The sequence below is a fragment of the Podarcis liolepis genome (genome assembly GCF_965112155.1).
Source record: "Podarcis liolepis genome assembly, chromosome: 2".
NCBI lineage: Eukaryota > Metazoa > Chordata > Lepidosauria > Squamata > Lacertidae > Podarcis > Podarcis liolepis.
The window spans coordinates 23618579-23627714 of NC_139555.1; the positions used below are offsets into that span (position 1 = coordinate 23618579).

Genomic DNA, 9136 nt, shown 5'->3' on the forward strand with positions numbered 1-9136 from the left:
TCCTTGACTATCAGCTTAAACCGAGGGTGAGTGGGCGGGGAAACCTGACAAAGGAAAAAACACATAGTGCCCCAGGCGTGGGCTGCATAAATGGCCAGGGGGTGGACCCAATGGAAGCCTTCCCGCTCCGTCTGCTCCACCCCCTGGCGCAGCCCAAGTCCCAGCCTGCATGCCCATTTGCCAAAGCAGGATGCAGGCCAGGATCTGGCTTCCGATAGGCTGCGGGGGCTTATGTATTCAGTTTTGAGTGACTGAGTTATTCTGGAATCAAGAGTCTTGTTCATTTGAAAGCGCTCCCATTTCCAGAGTCTGAATAGCTGAGGCTACAGAGGCGGATAGTTCAGCAGCCTTGGCAACTGCACGAGGGGTGTAGGCAAGAGCCTTTATTTATTAAACAGCAATGGAGAGGCCGCGCAGAAGATAAATATATAGTTTTGTAGCATTCAATACCAGTCAGCAGAGCAGAGATTTCCCAGGACAAAAATAAAAAGGGGGAAACTCATCCAAAGATGTGCGGTAATGAGCAGTTTCCTCGGATCTGACAAATTAGTTGCTCCAAGTCTTTTTAATAAAACAATGGCTCAAAATGCATTGGCTTCATTATTCATGATCTGCCCTTGCCGTGGCTGACAAACTACCCAGCGACTTGCCTAGAGAAGCGAAATGCTTCACTGCTGCCTGGAGAAGTGAAATGCTGTGTCTTAACGTCACTGCTGCAGTTTGACACGATGGATTTGAACCCTGTAGGTAACAAAGCCACAGCTGGTGTGTGTACACACACAAAAAGTTTTGGAACTACAGACCACAGGTTCCTCACCGATGAGGAGCTGGCTTACATGAGTTTTAATTTGCAGGCAGTCCCTTCATGGTTACCTCTGTATTATTGGGGTGGAGACGTGAGCTGTTGTCAAAAGACTGTGGCATACAACAGATCTGCAAAGTTGTTGTTGTTGTTTAGTCCTTTAGTTGTGTCCGACTCTTCGTGACCCCATGGACCAGAGCATGCCAGGCACTCCTGTCTTCCACTGCTTCCCGCAGCTTAGTCAAACTCATACTGGTAGCTTCAAGAACACTGTCCAACCATCTCATCCTCTGTCGTCCCCTTCTCCTTGTGCCCTCCATCTTTCCCAACATCAGGGTCTTTTCCAGGGAGTCTTCTCTTCTCATGAGGTGGCCAAAGTATTGGAGCCTCAGCTTCAGGATCTGCCCTTCCAGAGAGCTGATTTCCTTCAGAATGGATAGGTTTGATCTTCAAAGTAGCCCACTGTTAATAGTGCAGAGATTGCGCTTGAGCAGAGAGAGTGTTTTTCAACCACCCTGCAATGTAGCCCTGTTTTCTTAAATCCACCAAAGGCTGGTGGGGAGATTAAGTTCACGATGCAAGACACAACAAGCCATGCCACTTGGAAGCCATGTCTTATAGGTAATTTGCTGTGTGCCTGTGTATGATTGCAGGGGCTGCTTAGATATTGTACCCTGTGGGGCTGCAGTATTTTTTGTGAGCAGGCTTTGCCCTCAACACAATTGCATTCCTAAGGGCAGTACTCAGGGGTGGCCCATCCCATTTAACCGCCTGATGGAAAATGGGAAACCTGAGAACACGAACACGAACACACACACACACACACACACACACACACACACGCTGCAACCTTGCTTGCTGAGGTGTAGCTTCCATGTTCTGTCAAGATCTCGTGAGAGCCCAGCAAGATCTTGCAGGGCTCTTGTGAGTTTTTACAGGGCTCTTACCAGATCTCATCAAAACCCAAAAGCCGCTGCCACAGCCACAGCCACAGCCACAGCCACAGCAGGTGGGCAGGACATCCACAGCAGCACCGGAGAAGCAAGAAGCAGCTGCTGCTTCCGGCAAGTTCTTGATGGAACCCACAACTGCTGCATCTCTTAACTTATCCAGCAGTGGTGGGACAGCAGGCAGGGTGCCTTTTGCACCCTTGGATTCTACCGCCTGAGGTAGCTGTCTCAGTCTGCCTCACGGGCTGGCCTGCCCTGGCAGTGCTTTATATGGGGGAAAGTAAGGGATACACCTGCAGATACCACAGGGAGGGCTAAACCTGCTCTCTTGCTATTAAGCAGCAAGCCGCCTACTCTTTGCATAGCCCCATTCAGGATTTTGATTCTTTGTCACAATAGCTTGACTGGCGTTAAGAGCTGTAGAGAACACTGGGAACTGGGCTGGCTTACAGAAATATTCCATTTCCCCCTGGCCTTAGGATCTAGATGGGCAAAAAAACACACTGAGCTCACTAGTACAGTGGTACCTCGGGTTAAGAACTTAATTCATTCCGGAGGTCCGTTTTTAACCTGAAACTGTTCTTAACCTGAACTTTAGTTAATGGGGCCTCCTGCTGCTGCGCCGCTGCCACACGATTTCTGTTCTCATCCTGAAGCAAAGTTCTTAACCGGAAGCACTATTTCTGGGTTAGCGGAGTCTCTAACCTGAAGCATATGTAACCTGAAGCATCTGTAACCTGAGGTACACTAATGTACACTACTACATTACAGTTGTTCTGCCTTTAGGAACCAGGCAAAAACATTCCTTTTTAACCAGGCCTTTGGTTGATCTTATTGACATCCAACACCCTTTTAGAATGCGGCTTTTTTGGGGGGGTGGTTATTGGATTACTGCTTTTGGTTTGAATTTATATGTTGTGGTCTTGTTGGGAACTGCCCTGAGACCTCTGGGTATAGGGTGGTGTATAAGTTGAATGAATAATAATAATATGTGCTCTATAAAGGTCAGGAGGACAGCTACCAGGGGTGAGCACCAACAACACGATTCAACAGACTGCAATTCGGTGTTTCGGAAAAGAGCCTGATTCAGCGCAGACTGTTGTAGAGATTTGGCTTGGGTCTGAATCGGAATCCCAATTCCAGAGCACCAAAGTTTCATGTGTCTCTCTCTCCCCCCCCCCAACTGATTATAATGGGGAAATCAACAAATGGCGACATCTGTTTTGTTTTTGACAGAAGTGGATTCCATTTGCAGGCGTACCAAACCCAGTCTGAGCTGCAGAAAGCAACAGCTGCGAGGCTGATTTGACAGGAGTGGTTGTGTCGGAATTAACAAGGAGCAGAGAGCACACAAGAACAAGGTGACAACATCACTTTAACATCCCTCCACATCAGCAGTGTGATTAGAGAGCCCTCAGATAATCATTCCCTCTGACTGAAAGCTAGGCTCAAAACTACAGACCCTTCTTTTCAAGCCTGGGGAAAGTGACATGTTTTAGGTTTTGCAGATACAGTGCCTGCAGGTTTTTGTTTCAATCTCCAAATCTCTCCCAGGACTTTGAGAGGCTCCTGATTTTGACCAGCCACGTGATTACAGAGGGAGCACAGTTTGACCCCAACAAGTCCAGAATATCTCCAAAACTGGCCAGAAAACCACTTAAGGATTTGCGTTTCCTCCAAATCTGATGCACACTCCTGACAGCAAGACATTCCGCTGTGGATATTGTAGAGCACTTACCTTGTAGATATGTGTCTACCTCAAACGAAGGGTTGTTTGTGTGTATGTTGGGCGAGGAATCTAATAGAAGCAGGCCTTTTCATTGTCTAAGAACTGGGTTTGTTCTGAAAAGAGAAAGGGCATTTGCTGGAATCAGTTCTCCGCAATGAAACATGGAGAAAAGCACGTCAAGTGGAAGAGGAGACTTCAAAGCACAGGAGACGTGGCTACACAAAGCATCGAAAAAGGGGAAATGCTGCAGTCGCTGCTTGGGGCCGAGTTGAAATCCAAACACAAAAGAGTACCTAGGGACCTGGGCTGGAAAGGGACCCTCTGAACACCTTGGAGACAAGATGAACTGTCCCACTTTGAGCTTTGATGCAACCATGTTTTCTCTCCCCCTTGCATTGCAAAAAGCTTTAATGCTAATTCATCCTTCCCAGGGGGACTCTTGCAGGCGAACATAAATATTGATTTATGGTATTTAGCAACACTAACTAATAAAGATCTCATCTGACTTCAGTGGGAGGTGGGAGGGCTGGGCTATTGTCACTCTCAAAGCACGCTGGCACATTTCTGCCTGCACACCCACAAAGTTGTGTTACGCAACTCTGAAGCTGCAACTTAAGTCAGCAGAAATGATTTTCTGATTCACCGTGGAGCAGGACCCAAACTTGGAGTTTCTCCCCCCACCCCACCCACGCACAAAAAAGGACAATGAATAATTAACTTTTTAAAAAAGCAATACAAAAAACCAACCTCTCAACAGCCTGCCTGCCTGCTGTATGGGGGTGGGGGGTTATTTAAGAGAATCAGAAGTTAAGAAAACAATACAGTGGTACCTTGGGCTAAGTACTTATCATATTTTTTGCACCATAACACTCACTTTTTTCCTCCTAAAAAGTAAGGGGAAATGTCTGTGCGTGTTATGGAGGGAATGCCTACGGGTGGCATGCCTACAGATTTTCCTCCTCTAAAAACTATGTGTGTGTTATGGTCTGGTGCGTGTTATAGAGCGAAAAATACGGTAATTTGTTCTGGAGGTCTGTACTTAACCTGAAAGTGTTCTTAACCTGAAGCACCACTTTAGCTAATGGGGCCTCCTGCTGCTGCTGCACCACCGGAGCACGATTTCTGTTCTCAACCTGAAGCACTATTTCTGGGTTAGCGGAGTATGTAACCTGAAGCGTATGTAACCTGAAGCGTATGTAACCTGAAGTGTGTGTAACCTGAGGTACCACTCTAACCTATAAAATAACTTCAATATTAGCAGTTTGTGACCTGCTGGCATGTCAAATCTGCAGCAAGTCAGTGGTCTGCCTGGCTGCTGAACCAGAAAACTACAGAAGGCAGCAGCAGCACAAATGTGATGCAGAATTCCTATTGCATGGTCAGTACATAAGCTGTTATGTGGTGATCCCAGGGTATTGTATAGGCATGGGGGGTGTCACCAGGTTCAAAGAGGTTCAAGTTCCTCCGTGCAGCAGGGCTTTCATACATCCACTGGTGAGAACCTCTCCTGTCCTTGCCCTCTCTGAAGACATTCCCTGGGAACTCTCCCTCTCCTCCCAATAACTGTCTGGAACGGGCTCTCCCTCTCTCCGCAATCCCTGCCAATACATATTCAACTCTCTGTCCCCCACCCCCACATTTGCCTGAGGTGGCTTATGTTAAAGCCGCGCTCAGTTCCAAGGTGCGTGCATGTGTGGGGTTTTCTGAAGTCAGCATGCCACGAGGCGCACGTCTGGGAACGTACCCATCCGAGCTAAGCTGGAGGTTCTCCACGCAGCTCAGGTCAGATAGGTTTGCAGCATAAGCATTTCAGAGCAGCTGTCAGCAGATGCCAGCTTTCCTAAGGGATGCCGCATTATTGCCAGCAAAAAGAACATTGCCATCCGACGTCTTTCAGTTCTGTCCCTTGCTGCATTGTGTTCAAAAAAAGGGGGCGAGAGGAAAGCCAGGGAGGAGATCAGTGGCATTGTGTCTTTGCACATTTATGCAGTAATAGCTCCACTTCAGACTCCTCTCCTGGGGGAGGCTGGTGGGGGGGGGGTACCACTTGCACACAAAAAATAAATTACATCAATCCCACCCGACTGGTCAAAGGCCTGGAAACGATGCCTTATGAGGAACGGCTAAGGGAGCTGGGCATGTTTAGCCTGGAGAAGAGGAGGTTAAGGGGCGATATAATAGCCATGTTCAAATATATAAAAGGATGTCACATAGAGGAGGGAGAAAGGTTGTTTTCTGCTGCTCCAGAGAAGCGGACACGGAGCAATGGAGCCAAACTACAAGAAAGAAGATTCCACCTAAACATTAGGAAGAACTTCCTGACAGTAAGAGCTGTTTGACAGTGGAATTTGCTGCCAAGGAGTGTGGTGGAGTCTCCTACTTTGGAGGTCTTTAAGCAGAGGCTTGACAACCATATGTCAGGAGTGCTCTGATGGTGTTTCCTGCTTGGCAGGGGGTTGGACTCGATGGCCCTTGTGGTCTCTTCCAACTCTATGATTCTATGACTGCATATAAAGAAAGGACACTGAAACAGTCTCAGAATCATTAATTGCAGAGATTTCTGCAGGCCCCATGGTGGAAAACAGCTGGATTTTCCTCTGTTGAGAGCCCATTAAGCAGAGGATGTTTGGGAAGAGAAGGAACTGCATTGGCTATATTCTTCTCCTTCCCATACATAAAATCTGCCCAGCAGACAAAATTCAATAACCCAGAAAGAGTCTGTTAACTTGGAGTGCGTGTGGAGAGGGGAGTCAGAACATGAGTGCAAATTGGAAACTGAAGTCAGGTCACCCAGGGCCTCTTCACATATTGGGTTTTAGAGTGTACATCTAGAAATGTTCTGAAGTGTGAATGAAATGAAGACAAATTTGCAAACCCTTGTATCATGCCAGGTACACTTATCAGGGAGCCGGGATTGGTGCCAAACCTAGCTTTGCACTGTGGAAGGTGTAAAATGGATCTAAGATATATGCAGTATATATATATAAACTTGAGGGTAGGAAAGGCTAACGGTGACTCAGATCCACTCTGTGTACTTTATACCCAAATACTCAAGTAGAAAACAAAAATGGTTGGGGGGAAAGCGTAAGAAATGCTTTCATTTGAGTTGAAGACTCTGATCTTGTACTTCCCTGAGACCATGGCAACAATACATTGTGTTAATGTAAACCTACCCAATTCACACTTTCTTGAAACAACCCGAGAACCAACTTGCAGCTATCCTTGGAAATTCACACTTCTTTAAATTTTGTGACACAGCTGTCTTCCCAGATAACACGCACACTCTCTCAGAGAAAGGGTGCATAAAAATGCAAATATTAGTAAAATCAACACATTTTATGCACTATCATATTGCATATGAACATGGGTGTATTGGGGGGGATGCCTTAAAATAATAATGAATTTTCATGAGGACAATATATACAGTGGTACCTCGTGTTAAGTACTTAATTCGTTCTGGAGGTCCGTACTTAACCTGAAACTGTTCTTAACCTGAAGCACCACTTTAGCTAATGGGGTCTCCTGCTGCCGGAGCACGATTTCTGTTCTCATCCTGAAGCAAAGTTCTTAACCTGAAGCGCTATTTCTGGGTTAACGGAGTCTGTAACCTGAAGCGTATGTAACCCGAGGTACCACTGTATTGGAAACTGGTGTACAAAAATGTGGAAAACTGAACTTCTGGAAAAATAAGCAACTGAGAGATTTGTCCAAAACTGATTGATTTGTCCATCACTGTCTGCATAGAAACTAAGTTTGTTTAAAGCAGGAAAGGTCTATGAAAATGAATCTCAACCTTAAGCAGCTCACAGAGGATGTGGTTTTTCGTCATGGTAGCCTTAAAACACACCTAAGTTGGTGCCAGCCACCACATTCTGACCTGACGGCTCTTTAGATTCTGGCACTAAAATGAAACAGCAGCTCTTCAAATGGTTGCAGCTGAGTGCCATTCGTATGACTGGATAACAGCTTGAGTGGGGAGAAAAATCAAAATGGCTGGTAAGAAGTCGACAAAAAGATGGCTAAACTACATGGGCCTATACTGCACGTTTGAAGGAGTCCCAAGTCAACTATATGATTCTGACTGGAATTAATGAGAGCCAATAACTGGCTGGGCCTGCTGCTGCCAGTTCCCAAAAATACCAAGGGCACTGGGAAGCAGGTGGCAGCAGACATAGCAAGGTCTAAGCAAAGTTTCCTGGACCAGCTGACAAACACAAAAAACTACACTGGACTGAGGGAAAAGGGGTGTGAGAAGGCAACAGAGTGAGACTGAGGAGCAAAGATGGAAGCCAACAGGAGAGAAAATTACCTGTTGCTGAAGAGATCTCTTTCTATGGTGACATATCAACAACATGGAGTGGATCTGCCTTGAGCCGAAAGCAGCACCGTTTAGATTTAGCACCAAATTCCAACAAGGCCAGATGCAAGCTGCACTTCCGAAGCAACGGTCAGGAATGCAGTTGTTCCTCCACAGCAGGTGTGGGGAATCGCTGGCTCTCCAGGTGTTGTTGATTTGCCATCATCCCTGACCAATGGCTGTGATTGCAAGGGCTGATGGGAGTTGTAGTTCAGCCACATCTAGAGGGCCAAAGCCACTCTACAGTCATGGCTTTACCAGTCTCACAGCTGAACATAGGATAGCAGGTGAGTGAGAGGTAGGTGTGGCTGGGGAAATTGCTTCACAGGGCAAATTAGGGAATCTGGTGGGCCTAATTTTGTTCACAGGTTGCATTTACCTCACCCATTCTTATTTAGGGGAAATGTTTAATCAAATAGATGGCTTGCCTCAGAAATATCAGGTGGGTTCCATTAGCTCAAGGATTTCCAATTGTGCAATGGAACATCCTCTTATCTCTTCTCCTTGTGGCTCTGCACCCTCCCCAAATCTGCTCCAGGAGGTTGTGGGAACCCTCAGGACAGAGGAGAAGGAGGGGGAGTTCTGTTGTGCAGACAGTAGTCCTTGTGCTAATGGATTTTTTTGGTATTTTTTTGGACGTCACCCATTGTTGTTACTCAGATGCAAATTTAATGGGCAGGTTAATGGGTTAACCAACCAGTACTCATTGTGGAGTTTGGAACTGACAGGGTTAAAACTCACTGGTGTCCTGTATCTGGATCTGGGAGGAGCTGGGAGGAGCTCCATGCAGAGAAGTGCGTCACAGGATGTTGTTCTGACGCTCTTCAGATCTGTCTCTGCAACGGACAGAGAAGCAGCTCAACTTAGGCTGCTGTGAGAAAGTGCTTTTGGAAAGCACACAGAGATGCCGGAATGCTCTGATGGTGTCTGATGGAACTTTATTGCTCTGTAAATAAAGCTACTAGAGATTAGAACGGACTGTCTCTGGACTGATTTATCCCTTTTTCTCACACGGAAGCAGGACCGCTGCTACTCTGCAATTTCTTTGGCCAGGTCAGGGTGAAAGCAGAGCCTACGCCAAGGGAGCGCTGCCTGGACCCAAAGATTTATTTCTCCAAACTCATATGCTTAATAAATGAGCATATATTTAATTGGCCAAGGTAAAAGCAAGGCTCATTCACATCAGATGAAAAGGTGGAAGGTCCTCTTTCAAGGACAAAAGGGACTTGGGCCTCGGAGGTTCTGAACCTTCTCTTTGCCCACATGGTAAAGGTAAAGGGACCCCTGACCATTAGGTC

At 46.6% G+C, this 9136-nt stretch overlaps 1 protein-coding gene across 1 annotated transcript in view; it reads right to left on the bottom strand.

Moving 5' to 3' along the window:
* The window catches only part of CACNG5 (calcium voltage-gated channel auxiliary subunit gamma 5), a 60563-nt gene extending 52580 nt beyond the window's left edge, over positions 1-7983 (bottom strand). Inside the window, exons 1-2 of the mRNA XM_083490502.1 lie at positions 7791-7983; positions 3491-3594 (exon numbers count right to left, since the gene is read on the bottom strand). The gene's annotated coding sequence lies outside the window, so the exon portion shown is untranslated. The remainder of the gene's footprint in view (positions 1-3490; positions 3595-7790) is intronic.
* Positions 7984-9136: the final 1153 nt, after the last annotated feature.